This window comes from Pogona vitticeps, chromosome 2 (genome assembly GCF_051106095.1).
Source record: "Pogona vitticeps strain Pit_001003342236 chromosome 2, PviZW2.1, whole genome shotgun sequence".
NCBI classification, from domain to species: domain Eukaryota; kingdom Metazoa; phylum Chordata; class Lepidosauria; order Squamata; family Agamidae; genus Pogona; species Pogona vitticeps.
In genome coordinates this window covers 40362028-40376518 of record NC_135784.1, presented here as the reverse complement: position 1 = coordinate 40376518, position 14491 = coordinate 40362028, and positions in this window count along the sequence as shown.

The following is a 14491-nucleotide window of genomic DNA, read 5'->3' as shown; positions in this document are numbered from 1 at the left end:
CACAGCTACCTTTAAATAATACCCAGGAAAATTTCTCAGAAAAGTCACAGCATGTAGTTCACCCTCCAGCTTAAAAAAAAAGCAGATAGATGTTGGACTACAGCTCACATCTCAGCCAACACGCCCACGCTGTCTGGCACAATGGGAGTTGCCATGAACACATTGGTAGGGTCATATGATTGGGGAAGGGTGACCTAGATGATTGTTATTGAACTACACATACAGAGGAAGATAGATATCCGAGCAGGATACATAAGAGAAGTATATAGATAACCATGGCAGACTTGGTTGAATTGATGAGCTTTTCACAAGACTAAGATTAATTCGGATCACTGGAAAGGTACATAATTAAGCTATCATAAAGGGAAGACTCCCCTCCCCCTCAAAGATTATTGGATTACTATAATCATATACTTAAGAGAATGTAGTTAAACCTCTTTTCTTGCTTAACTCCATCAAAGTCAATAAAGTTACAAAGCCAACAGCATTTTGCTGAGCATAGCTAACTTTATGACAATTAAAGAGTATTATTTTCGGATGTGAATTCTTCCGTAGATTGTAAAATGTCAATGATAATTAGCTATTTAAACAGACCATAATCTCGAAGAAACCTTTCTCAGAAACTCTCAGCATGTAATATACCCTCTAGGCTTACAAAAGAAGACGCAGTGATATATGTTGATTAGACATGGTGCCTAAATCAGGACATATCAGTATTATTTTTCAAGACCATTAAGAGCAAAGAGCAAGGGGTGGTAGAAAAATGGGTTTTAAATATTAATTGATTCAGACATGGCACTTCCCTGAGTGGTAGGAAGTTCCTGAACAGCTTTACAAGGTCGGTTTGCTTGTGGAGGAGTGAGCACTTGACTTTTAATCATATCTCTAGCAATAAAGTCTAAAAAAGAATGAAGCTAAACACGAAATCCACAGGTGGCAGTATCTTTATGAGGATTAACTGTACACGCACAAAGTATGCACATTTTCAAGTTCCTAAAAACATTTGTCAGCTACTTGATTAAAAAAAAAACGAAGAGGAGGAAAGACAGCAAAAACACACGCATGTGCAAATATATGGCTGTTTCATATCATGGGGACTGGCAAATAACCGGAGTCCCAAGTTTGAAAGTGGGGCTTGATGTGTCAGAGAATCATTCAGGCATCACATGACCTTTAATCAAGCTGCCGCCCCCCCCCCCCGTGGAGGAAACAATACTGCCATTCGAATAATGGTGACACCCACCTCTGGATTTGGGATATCCATCTAAGATGTACACAGGCTGTCAATGCTAAGCCCAAAGTAGTGTCTCTAACAAAGCTCCACTGTGATGGCTGTTGGAATTATAACAACCTTCATATTATTCTATTAAGAGGTTTGGGTAGGAGGGACTTTGGGCATGAATGTCAATCACAGTAACACAGTAACAGCCAATTGCTCCCTCTCCGCCTCAGATTCCTTTTCCTTCCTTTTTAATCAGTCAGAGTTCTTGCAGTGTTAGAATCAGTTAGCAATGTTACTCTTCTATTTGTGTCAAAGTCTGGCAGTTTTAGAGCTGGCAGTTAGAGTCTGAGTGCAGTGTTTATGTAGCCATTCAGGCAATCAAATAATAAAGATAACCAGTTAAGATATCATACTATATACAAAGTAAATATGTCTGTTATGCTGATATATAGTATATGAAGATTTGTGAGTAAAATAGAAACATTTTTATTATTTCTCAACACCAGAGTCTTTGACTGAATGTATTGAGACTATATTGTCAGTTTAGGAAAAACTAAATCTAAACTAACTATACAAACAAGGTCATATGAGGGAGACTTGTAATTATATAATAATCTGCTCTGTAGGTTCCTCTCTGGATTTTTTCTCTGTTGCGTTGCTGGAGGTTTTAAGACAGTAATTCTAACCACAGAATTTCTTTTCTCTGCCAAGAAAAATCCACTCTCCTCGTTTGTTCTTTCTTTCTTGATTGGATTACACTTCATACTCAGGTTGAGTGAAAGAACTGGAGTGAACAAACCACCTAGATGTTCAAAGGGCTGGATGATTTCATTGCACTTTAATCTGTATTCAGCATGGCCCTAATCCTGTTTTTTAACTCCACCAGGACAGCAGGAGTGCCATCACTAGCGCTGGCAGATTCCTCATAATTAAAAAGTTCCTGCTTCGATTTCATGCTGCATGAGACTCTGTCTCATTATGTATGGGTCACTTACAGCCTGAAATAAAAGCACAGATTCTTAATCAGTGGCAATCTGCTGCCGCCGGTGACATCATTCCATCTATGTAGTGATGGAATATGACGGAACATTCTCCTTGGTGTGCACTGACCACAAAATTTGGTTCAGACCATAGGCATGCTCCACGCTGTGAGGGCGAATGCCTATTTTATGATTCAGAAAACAGGCCAATGTGCCTCAGACCAACGTGCAAACCACTCAGTTCATCTCCAAATATCACTTTTGACGAAGAAATTGAAATCTTAATGCTTCCTCTTAGAGATGGGCACAAATGAGAAAACCAGTGGTTCATGGTTCTTGGCTACCCCCAATCTGTAAGCAACAAACAACTACAACCCCCCAAAAAACAAACTGGTTTGTGGTTCATTTTTTGGGTTCTCATGTGGTGGTGGGGAGTCTCGTTCCTCGTTTTGCTTTGGCAAAACAGGATGCCCGAACTGGGTTGTGAACTGAACAATGAACCAGACCAATTTGTTGGTTTTTCTGGTTCGTGGTTCAATTTTTGCCCATCTCTTGTTTCTATTGACTGGGGATGGATTCCTACTAGAAAAAAGAATGCCTTCTTTTTCCTTGTTTGTCATATTTGAATGACATTTGCAAACTTAGTAGCCTCTTATGAGAGGATGATGCCTGCCAAATTTTAGACAAATAGGTCCAGGGTTTTTGTGTTACACAGCTTTAAAATCTCAGTTACAGCAAAAAAGAGAATGGCCAATAACTGCTAAATTCTTAGCAGATGGATGAAATTTGTGGAGATAACAGCCCTTCTGCGGCAATCCATCCAGCCAGGTTGCAAAAGAAATGCTGCGGCTTCAAGATAAAAGCAACCTCCCCCATGTTGTGGGATCCAAAACAGGACATTTTTAACTCTCAAGAATGTTCATGGGGATTTTTTATGAGAATGACATGTGGACTAGAGGTAGTGCTAGGCGGAGTTTTAAACACAAGGGAAATACTCAGGATTTGGATTTATTTATCTTTTAAAGAAAGAGAATGATCTGTGTTCCTCCATAACCTTCCTCATTTTGTTTTGTTCCTCCCCCCCTCCCCCTGCAGTTTGGCTGTAAGTGGGATTAATTCCCTAGGAGAGAAACCTGCAAAATTCTAGACTTCAGCTTCTCAGACCTCTGCCCCATCCCCAGAATGACTTTCTGGGGAGATAGTAGAAAAACAAGAGCTGGAGTGTTAGTACAGAAGGCTAACAAATTATTTTATTTTATTTATTTTTATTTATTTAATTTATATGCCGCCCACTCTACCCAAAGGTCTCTGGGCGGCTTACAACAATTAAAATTCAATGCAATAAAATAAAATGATTAAAATACAATTAAAATACAATTAAAATACAATTAAAATTGCCATCATTAAGACCCACAGTTAATGTTATTTCAATTAAAAGCCTTCTGGAACAGGAAGGTTTTGACCTGGCGCCGAAATATCATCAGTGTCGGCGCCAGGCGAATTTCAGTTGGGAGGGCGTTCCATAGTCTGGGGGCAGCTGCCGAGAAGGCCCTTTGTCTACAAGCCATCCCTCTTACCTCCTTGAGGGATGGCTCTTTCAAAAGGGCCCCCTGGCTAGATCTTAACAGCCGGGTAGGCTCATATGGAAGGAGGCGGTCCTTCAAGTATCCAGGGCCCAAGCCGTTTAGGGCTTTATATGTCAAAACAAGCACTTTGAATTGGGCCCGGACAGCAACTGGTAACCAGTGTAAATTATACAGAATCGGCTTGATGTGCTCTCTGGCGGCCCCACCACTCACCAGCCGCGCAGCTCGATTCTGAACCAGTTGCAGCCGCCGGACCGTCTTCAAAGGCAGCCCCACGTAGAGCGCATTGCAATAATCAATACGAGATGTTACCAGTGCATGTGTAACTGTCATGAGACTCCACTCGTCCAGGTAGGGCCGTAGCTGGTATAATTTCCGCAGCTGAAGGAAGGCACCCCTGGCCACCGAGTCCACCTGAGCTTCCAAAGTTAGACTGGGGTCCAGGAGCACCCCCAGGCTGCGGACCCTGTCCCTTAGGGGGAGTGTAACCCCATTCAGGACAGGGAAGTGGCCCTCCAACCTGTCCGGCGAAGCACCCACTAACAGCACTTCCGTCTTGTCTGGATTGAGTTTCAATTTATTAACCCTCATCCAGTCCATTATCAGGTCCAGACACGAGTTCAGCACAGAAACCGCCTCACCTGGATTGGTGGAAAACGAGAGGTAGAGCTGAGTGTCGTCAGCATATTGCTGACTCCTCAGCCCAAACCTCCTGATGACCTCTCCCAGCGGTTTCATGTAGATGTTAAACAGCATGGGGGACAGTATCGAGCCCTGAGGAACCCCATGACATAAATGCCATGGGGCAGAGCAACTGTCCCCCAGCACCACCCTCTGGATACGGTCAGCTAGGAAGGAGCGGAACCACCGTAAAACAGTGCCCCCAACTCCTAACCCAGCCAGCCTATCCAGAAGGACACCATGGTCGATGGTGTCGAAAGCCACTGAGAGGTCCAGGAGTATCAACAGGGTCACACTCCCCCTGTCTCTCTCCCGGCAAAGGTCATCATACAGGGCGACCAAGGCTGTCTCTGTACCAAAACCCGGCCTGAAACCCGACTGAAATGGATCCAGAAAATCCGTTTCATCCAGCAGCGCCTGGAGTTGCCCGGCCACAACCTGCTCCAACACCTTGCCCAAATAAGGGAGGTTCGCCACTGGTCGATAGTTGACCACCAGCCTTGGGTCCAGGTTAGGCTTTTTAAGGAGTGGTCGAATTACCGCCTCTTTCAAGGCGGTAGGGACCACTCCCTCTCTCAGAGAGGCGTTCACGGCCTCCTGGACCCAAGTGCGAACCCCCCTGGCAGATCTTCCAATTAGCCAAGATGGGCAAGGGTCGAGCGGCGTGGTGGTAGAATGGACAGATCCAAGCACCCTGTCCACATCCTCGGGTCTCAACAATTGAAACTCATCCATTAAAGTTTGACCTAAGCACGGCACACTGGACACATCTTCCGATTTTGCAGTAACAGTGGAGTCCAGCCCACTGCGAATCTGAGCGATTTTTTCCTCAAAATGAATAGCAAACTCATCACAGCGAGCTGATGAGCAGTCCGGGACCTCCACCGGGTTTCCCGGTTGAAGAAGATCCCGGACCACCCGAAACAGCTCTGCTGGACGACATTCTGAGGAAGCAATGCGGCTGGAGAAATATTGCCGTTTCGCCAGCCGTATTGCCACGAAATAGGCCCGATAATGGGCTCTAAGTCGTGTTCGATCGGATTCCCAGCGGGACTTCCTCCACCTGCGCTCTAGCCGTCTCCCCTCTCGCTTCATCGCCCGCAGTTCAGAAGTATACCAAGGAGCTGTCTGGGCTCGGCGAGCAGGGAGAGGGCGCTTAGGCGCAATCGTGTCAACCGCCCGGGTCATCTCCCTATTCCATAGGGTGACCTGAGCTTCGACAGGAGCGCCAACCATATCAGACGGATACTCCCCCAGAGCATTCAGGAATCCATCTGGATCCATAAGTCTCCGAGGGCGGATCATCTTAATAGATCCCCCACCCTTGCAGAGGGAAGAAGAAGCTAATAGACTAAACTTGACCAGGAAGTGGTCTGACCATGACAATGGGGTCACAACCAGCCCCTCCACATCCAAACCACCATCTTCCAGTCCCGTTGTGAAAACCAGGTCCAAGGTGTGGCCCTTCTCATGTGTCGGGCCGATGACACATTGAGACAGTCCCATGGTTGTCATGGCGGCCATGAAGTCCTGAGCCGCCCCAGTCAAAGCAGCCTCAGCATGGATGTTGAGGTCCCCCAGCACCAGCAGCCTGGGAGTCCTCAACACCAGGTCCGAGACTGCCTCCGTCAGCTCAGGTAGGGAGACTGTTGGTACGCAGCAGGGTGGGCGGTACACCAACAGAATCCCTAATCTGTCTCGTGAGCCCAACACACAATACAGGCCCTCAAGACCTCCTCTCAAAGGGATAGGAAGCCTGGTCAAGGAGATAGAACTCCTATAGACTATAGCAACTCCCCCTCCCCGACCCTCCGAGCGACACTGGTGCTGGACTGAGTACCCAGGAGGACACAGCTGGGAGAGGGGGACACCACCTTCCTCTCCCACCCAGGTCTCAGTAATGCACGCCAGGTCAGCACCCTCATCCAGAATTACATCATGGATGAGGGCAGTTTTATTTTGTACTGACCTGGCGTTCATCAACAGCACCGTGTGGCTCGAGGGTTTGCTGATATGGTCGCCTGATACCATTTGGTTGGAGGTAGGACTAGAAGAGGGGATAGATGTAAGATATCTAACCTCTCTTCTCCTACGCGGGCATGTTCTACCCCCACCACCATTCCTTCCCCTACCCAGCACCACCTCAATGGCTGCCCCCTCCAACGCCCTCCCCCCTTCCTGTTCCATCAGGTCCACTGTGGGTCTCTATGCAACCCAATAACAGTTAAAAACAAACAAAACAAACCCACACCCCTTCTAATGCCCCTTCTCAACTCCCAGCCAGGTGGCTGGTGTTGAGGAAGGGGTGGGGTGGCCCCAAGCAGCAGCAGCAGCAGGGTCCTGGTCCTGAAAGGCCGGGGAGCGCAAGCCAGAAATTCTCCCAGACACGTCTCTCACCCGTGCCTGGGGACGGCAGATAATGCAGGCAACTCCCCCGACGTCAGGAACGCTGGTCTGTGAGGGCCCTGGCACAAACTTCCGGCTTTTATGGCCTCCCTCCCTCCCAGCCAGGTGGCTGATGTTATGGAAGGGGGTGGGATGGCCTGAAGCAGCAGGAGCAGTAGCAACAGGGTCCCAGTCCTGAAGAAGGCCGAGGGAGCGCAGGCCAGAAAGTCTCCCAGACACGTCTCTCACCCGTGCCTGGGGACGGCAGATATTGCAGGCAACTCCCCCGACGTCAGGAACGCTGGTCTATGAGGGCCCTGGCACAAACTTCCGGCTTTTATGGCCTCCCTCCCTCCCAGCCAGGTGGCTGATGTTATGGAAGGGGGTGGGATGGCCTGAAGCAGCAGGAGCAGTAGCAACAGGGTCCCAGTCCTGAAGAAGGCCGAGGGAGCGCAGGCCAGAAAGTCTCCCAGACACGTCTCTCACCCGTGCCTGGGGACGGCAGATATTGTAGGCAACTCCCCCGACGTCAGGAACGCTGGTCTATGAGGGCCCTGGCACAAACTTCCGGCTTTTATGGCCTCCCTCCCTCCCAGCCAGGTGGCTGATGTTATGGAAGGGGGTGGGATGGCCTGAAGCAGCAGGAGCAGTAGCAACAGGGTCCCAGTCCTGAAGAAGGCCGAGGGAGCGCAGGCCAGAAAGTCTCCCAGACACGTCTCTCACCCGTGCCTGGGGACGGCAGATATTGCAGGCAGCTCCCCCGACGTCAGGAACGCTGGTCTGTGAGGGCCCTGGCACAAACGTCCGGCTTTTATGGCCTCCCTCCCTCCCAGCCAGGTGGCTGATGTTATGGAAGGGGGTGGGATGGCCTGAAGCAGCAGGAGCAGTAGCAACAGGGTCCCAGTCCTGAAGAAGGCCGAGGGAGCGCAGGCCAGAAAGTCTCCCAGACACGTCTCTCACCCGTGCCTGGGGACGGCAGATATTGCAGGCAGCTCCCCCGACGTCAGGAACGCTGGTCTGTGAGGGCCCTGGCACAAACTTCCGGCTTTTATGGCCTCCCTCCCTCCCAGCCAGGTGGCTGATGTTATGGAAGGGGGTGGGATGGCCTGAAGCAGCAGGAGCAGTAGCAACAGGGTCCCAGTCCTGAAGAAGGCCGAGGGAGCGCAGGCCAGAAAGTCTCCCAGACACGTCTCTCACCCGTGCCTGGGGACGGCAGATATTGCAGGCAGCTCCCCCGACATCAGGAACGCTGGTCTGTGAGGGCCCTGGCACAAACGTCCAGCTTTTATGGCCTCCCTCCCTCCCAGCCAGGTGGCTGATGTTATGGAAGGGGGTGGGATGGCCTGAAGCAGCAGGAGCAGTAGCAACAGGGTCCCAGTCCTGAAGAAGGCCGAGGGAGCGCAGGCCAGAAAGTCTCCCAGACACGTCTCTCACCCGTGCCTGGGAACGGCAGATATTGCAGGCAGCTCCCCCGACGTCAGGAACGCTGGTCTGTGAGGGCCCTGGCACAAACGTCCGGCTTTTATGGCCTCCCTCCCTCCCAGCCAGGTGGCTGATGTTATGGAAGGGGGTGGGATGGCCTGAAGCAGCAGGAGCAGTAGCAACAGGGTCCCAGTCCTGAAGAAGGCCGAGGGAGCGCAGGCCAGAAAGTCTCCCAGACACGTCTCTCACCCGTGCCTGGGGACGGCAGATATTGCAGGCAGCTCCCCCGACGTCAGGAACGCTGGTCTGTGAGGGCCCTGGCACAAACTTCCGGCTTTTATGGCCTCCCTCCCTCCCAGCCAGGTGGCTGATGTTATGGAAGGGGGTGGGATGGCCTGAAGCAGCAGGAGCAGTAGCAACAGGGTCCCAGTCCTGAAGAAGGCCGAGGGAGCGCAGGCCAGAAAGTCTCCCAGACACGTCTCTCACCCGTGCCTGGGGACGGCAGATATTGCAGGCAGCTCCCCCGACGTCAGGAACGCTGGTCTGTGAGGGCCCTGGCACAAACGTCCGGCTTTTATGGCCTCCCTCCCTCCCAGCCAGGTGGCTGATGTTATGGAAGGGGGTGGGATGGCCTGAAGCAGCAGGAGCAGTAGCAACAGGGTCCCAGTCCTGAAGAAGGCCGAGGGAGCGCAGGCCAGAAAGTCTCCCAGACACGTCTCTCACCCGTGCCTGGGGACGGCAGATATTGCAGGCAGCTCCCCCGACGTCAGGAACGCTGGTCTGTGAGGGCCCTGGCACAAACTTCCGGCTTTTATGGCCTCCCTCCCTCCCAGCCAGGTGGCTGATGTTATGGAAGGGGGTGGGATGGCCTGAAGCAGCAGGAGCAGTAGCAACAGGGTCCCAGTCCTGAAGAAGGCCGAGGGAGCGCAGGCCAGAAAGTCTCCCAGACACGTCTCTCACCCGTGCCTGGGGACGGCAGATATTGCAGGCAGCTCCCCCGACATCAGGAACGCTGGTCTGTGAGGGCCCTGGCACAAACGTCCAGCTTTTATGGCCTCCCTCCCTCCCAGCCAGGTGGCTGATGTTATGGAAGGGGGTGGGATGGCCTGAAGCAGCAGGAGCAGTAGCAACAGGGTCCCAGTCCTGAAGAAGGCCGAGGGAGCGCAGGCCAGAAAGTCTCCCAGACACGTCTCTCACCCGTGCCTGGGGACGGCAGATATTGCAGGCAGCTCCCCCGACATCAGGAACGCTGGTCTGTCAGGGCCCTGGCACAAACTTCCGGCTTTTATGGCCTCCCTCCCTCCCAGCCAGGTGGCTGATGTTATGGAAGGGGGTGGGATGGCCTGAAGCAGCAGGAGCAGTAGCAACAGGGTCCCAGTCCTGAAGAAGGCCGAGGGAGCGCAGGCCAGAAAGTCTCCCAGACACGTCTCTCACCCGTGCCTGGGGACGGCAGATATTGCAGGCAGCTCCCCCGACGTCAGGAACGCTGGTCTGTGAGGGCCCTGGCACAAACGTCCGGCTTTTATGGCCTCCCTCCCTCCCAGCCAGGTGGCTGATGTTATGGAAGGGGGTGGGATGGCCTGAAGCAGCAGGAGCAGTAGCAACAGGGTCCCAGTCCTGAAGAAGGCCGAGGGAGCGCAGGCCAGAAAGTCTCCCAGACACGTCTCTCACCCGTGCCTGGGGACGGCAGATATTGCAGGCAGCTCCCCCGACGTCAGGAACGCTGGTCTGTGAGGGCCCTGGCACAAACTTCCGGCTTTTATGGCCTCCCTCCCTCCCAGCCAGGTGGCTGATGTTATGGAAGGGGGTGGGATGGCCTGAAGCAGCAGGAGCAGTAGCAACAGGGTCCCAGTCCTGAAGAAGGCCGAGGGAGCGCAGGCCAGAAAGTCTCCCAGACACGTCTCTCACCCGTGCCTGGGGACGGCAGATATTGCAGGCAGCTCCCCCGACGTCAGGAACGCTGGTCTGTGAGGGCCCTGGCACAAACTTCCGGCTTTTATGGCCTCCCTCCCTCCCAGCCAGGTGGCTGATGTTATGGAAGGGGGTGGGATGGCCTGAAGCAGCAGGAGCAGTAGCAACAGGGTCCCAGTCCTGAAGAAGGCCGAGGGAGCGCAGGCCAGAAAGTCTCCCAGACACGTCTCTCACCCGTGCCTGGGGACGGCAGATATTGCAGGCAGCTCCCCCGACATCAGGAACGCTGGTCTGTGAGGGCCCTGGCACAAACGTCCAGCTTTTATGGCCTCCCTCCCTCCCAGCCAGGTGGCTGATGTTATGGAAGGGGGTGGGATGGCCTGAAGCAGCAGGAGCAGTAGCAACAGGGTCCCAGTCCTGAAGAAGGCCGAGGGAGCGCAGGCCAGAAAGTCTCCCAGACACGTCTCTCACCCGTGCCTGGGGACGGCAGATATTGCAGGCAACTCCCCCGACGTCAGGAACGCTGGTCTTAACTAAATTAAGAGTTTAGTTATAGTACTGCTAATCGTGTGCTGTCAATTCTAACTGCTGATGACCCTTTTAAGCCTTTTCCAGCTACAGAATACTTAGAGGTGGTTTACCATTTCCTTCTTCTTGGGGTGCCCTGGGACTGTGCAGCTTGCCCAAGGCCACACAGGCTGGCTCTTCTTAGATGCACAGAGAGGATCAAATTCCTAACCTTTGGGTCCACAGCCAGATAACTATCCAGCCAGCAAGAGTTTAGTTAAAGGGCTCCAAGAGCTATTTTCATTTAGACCAATATTATTGTGTAAAGTTTTCAGTTCATTAAAGGCAGAATCCTGTTAGACCCATCAAGTACATAACGACAATCATACAAACAGTGTGTGCTGTGCTGCGTGGTGCCCATTTTGCACTCAGACACACACTGGTTTTGTGTTCAGTCACATCGCCAGTCACACGATTGGCTGCTTGCAGAAAGTGACATCTGTTTGCACAATCGTCCTTGCACAAGTTAGTCAGATTTAAAGAAACACAATGAGAAAAGGCGTATGTTGCCATGGTTAACACCATCTCCCACAGAGGCATCCTGTTGCTTATTCCTTCAAATTGTCCTTGTTTGCAATTTAAATCAGTGCTCCCAACCTGGTACTTTTGATATGCCTTCGACTACAATCCCCCAAATTTCATTGCCCTTTTGGAATGGTAAGATTTGGGGAGCAGGGGCCAACACCGGTGAGGAAAAAGCAGTTCCAGTTGACGTAAAGCAGAGAGAGAAAAGATGAAGACACTTTTCTCACACTTATGCCTTCAGCTGCTCACAAACATCAGTTTAGCAATATTTTGGGAGTCTTACAAGGCCATGAGAAGAGAAGACTCCCTGGAAAAGACCCTGATGTTGGGAAAGTGTGAAGGCAAGAGGAGAAGGGGACGACAGAGGACGAGATGGCTGGAAAGTGTCATCAAAGCTACCAATATAAATTTGACCCAACTCCAGGAGGCAGTGGAAGACAGGACGGCCTGGCGTGCTCTGGTCCCTACGGTCATGAAGAGTCGGACACGACTTAATGACTAAACAACAACAACAACAAGGCCATATCAACCCATGGCCAGCCCCCTATGCTTTCAGGTATTTTGGGGGGCTCCCTGGCACTTCAATCTTGTGCTCCACTACAGCTGACTATTTGACTCTGGTACAGTAGGCAATAGACTGCAGTATGTAGCCCTATATCCATTTTGAGGGTCTCCTGAAGAATTCTATTCACTATTTTAAGCTAATTTTATTGCACAGGTAGAACATAACCTAAACATATTCCTATGGTGCGGTGTGCAAGGTGCCTTTCACCATTGGAGCCCCAGGGTGCCTCATGAAATAAGAAATCTGATGGGCCCCTAGCCTTACCTGAGTCAGCTTTATGAATAATAGAGCCTAAGAATGTTATAGTTAACACTATATGATGATACTATTTCTCTTTAAGAACTGCTGGATAGCTCAGTGGTTTAGGTCTCTGGCTGCAGAGCCAGAGGTTGGGAGTTCGCTTCCCCACTGTGCTTCCTGGACAGGGGCTGGACTTGATGATCCACGGGGTCCCTTCCAGCTCTGCAATTCTAAGATTACTATTATTTAAAGGGACGTGGGTGAAGGAAGCATCAAAAACTGTACACGGATGCTAAAAGCTTGTTTGAAACACTGCCATCTTGTGACGATTTGAAGATAATACAATGTAAAGCTATCACACTTTTCATTGAAGACTAGTGGAGATGGAACACAGCTTGGAAAAGGTACTTTTTTGATGTACCGCTTTGCAAATTCCATAGCCTGGGAGATCCTGGGAGTTACTCTCCAGAAGAATAATTTATCCAAGTTTTCTACTGGAATTGCCATTAGATTATCATGCTCCTTATTGAAATAGTGTGTTGTAGTGTTTGGAACATCAAGAGACCTGGGTTCAAATCCCCACTCAACCATTAACCGGACTGGGTGACCTTGTGCCAAAAATAGTACCCCTGTCTAGCCTACCTTAAAGGGTTATAGTGTGGATAAAAGAGGGGGAGGAGGAAGGGCATGGATGCTGCCTGGAGCTCATTGTAGGAAAGACAGGGCACAAATGTAACAAAAATTCAATAGAATTAGATCAAATACACCACACTCAAATCTGCTAGATTAGATCAAATATTGTGTAACGCCTATAGAACACCCCCAGGTTGGCACCTGCTGTCAACTGCTGTTCATGTTGCCATGAGCACAGGAGAGAAAAGCAATTCCATGGTACTTCTGAAAGCCCATAGTCTTTTCGGCCTCAACAAGAGATTACAGCTCTGTTCTTCATTAATCCTTTCTTCACCTTTTCAAACTGCACACTGGGTGAGGAATATTATTAGGTGAAATCAGATGTGAATGTTGATTTGTTCCTTTTCCATGTTGGTCTTGATCTGGGTTGAGGCCATGAAAACTCACTTGGGAATAAAGTAAATACCTGCATACTGTGCTTTGAGTGCAGTGTATTGTAAGCTGGTTGGATAGTGCTTTGACTTGGAGTACGTGGTCATAGAGCTAGAAGTCAGCCATTCAATCCCTCCTATAACTCCCAGGAGAAGAGCCAGCCTGCGCACCCTTGGGCAAGCTGCATAGTCCAGTGTGCCTGGGGAAGATTTTTGAACACTCTGTATTTAAAATGCACTGAAAAGGGTCATGGCATGCAATTACTCATTATTGTTTCAGCCCATTTGTAGATATAGGCTGGGTGCGCCCTAGTTGTGTCTGTCTGTTTATCTCTGGATACTTCTCTTTTACAGCAATAGTCGTATGTGTGCATGGAGACAAAAATCTGTCAAATGGGTAGCACCCTATGTAGAGGCAGGCAAACAAGCTTTCAGACTACACACAGAGACAAATAAAAAAAATTAATTGAAATATCTGTCAGAAATCACTGATTTGTGTAAGATTTGTCATTTCATATTCGTCAATTTGGAACCCTGACAAGTACAAATATACAGTATACCCTTTTTATTTATCCCAGCAGCCTAGTTTGCTCTCTCTGCTTATGGGCTCCCTGAAGGGCTGTTCAGCAGGCCTGCTCTCTCTGCTCCCACAGCCTGCCCTCCACCCCCTTCCCACTGCCCCCCAATTGCCTCCCTACCTTGTCCTGCCACCAGGTGTCACCAGAACTTCTGGTCGGTTGCCAGAGCAGAAACTGCTGTTCCAGCTGGCTAGCCTGCGCTCTCTGCCTCTGAACGCACCGATCAGCTGAACAGAGGCAGAGAGAGCCTGCGAGAACCATTCCGGCTGGCTAGCCTGTGGTCTCTGGGCCTGGCCATTTTGGTGGTTCGTCCCCATCTCTAATTCAGACATACAGAGGTGGGCAGGCAACCACACAGACATTATCTCACTCTTACTCTATTCACTCACTTGTCACTTCTCTCTCTCTCTCTCTCTCTCTCGTCTTATTCACTCGTTCTCTTATCTTCTTCCTTTCTCCTTCCATCACAGAATGGGAAGGCAGGAGTCCGGTAGGTGGACAAAATGGACCAAAAGACATGATGCTTAATCTCTAATAATGAAGCAGTCAAAAAAAAAAAGGGTTGACTGTAGGTAGCCTGAGGTGGGGCAGTCCCCTCTATCCCCTTATGGAGGATCTTGTACAAAAATAAAATGCATATATAGGGCACAAAAGTTGCAGAAGAAAACATGAGAACAGCTTGGTGTTTTCTTCATTGCTCACTGAAATATCTGCTTATTGCTTCCTCTTTCCTGCCTCCCAGTGCACTTGGGCTGAGTCTCTGAA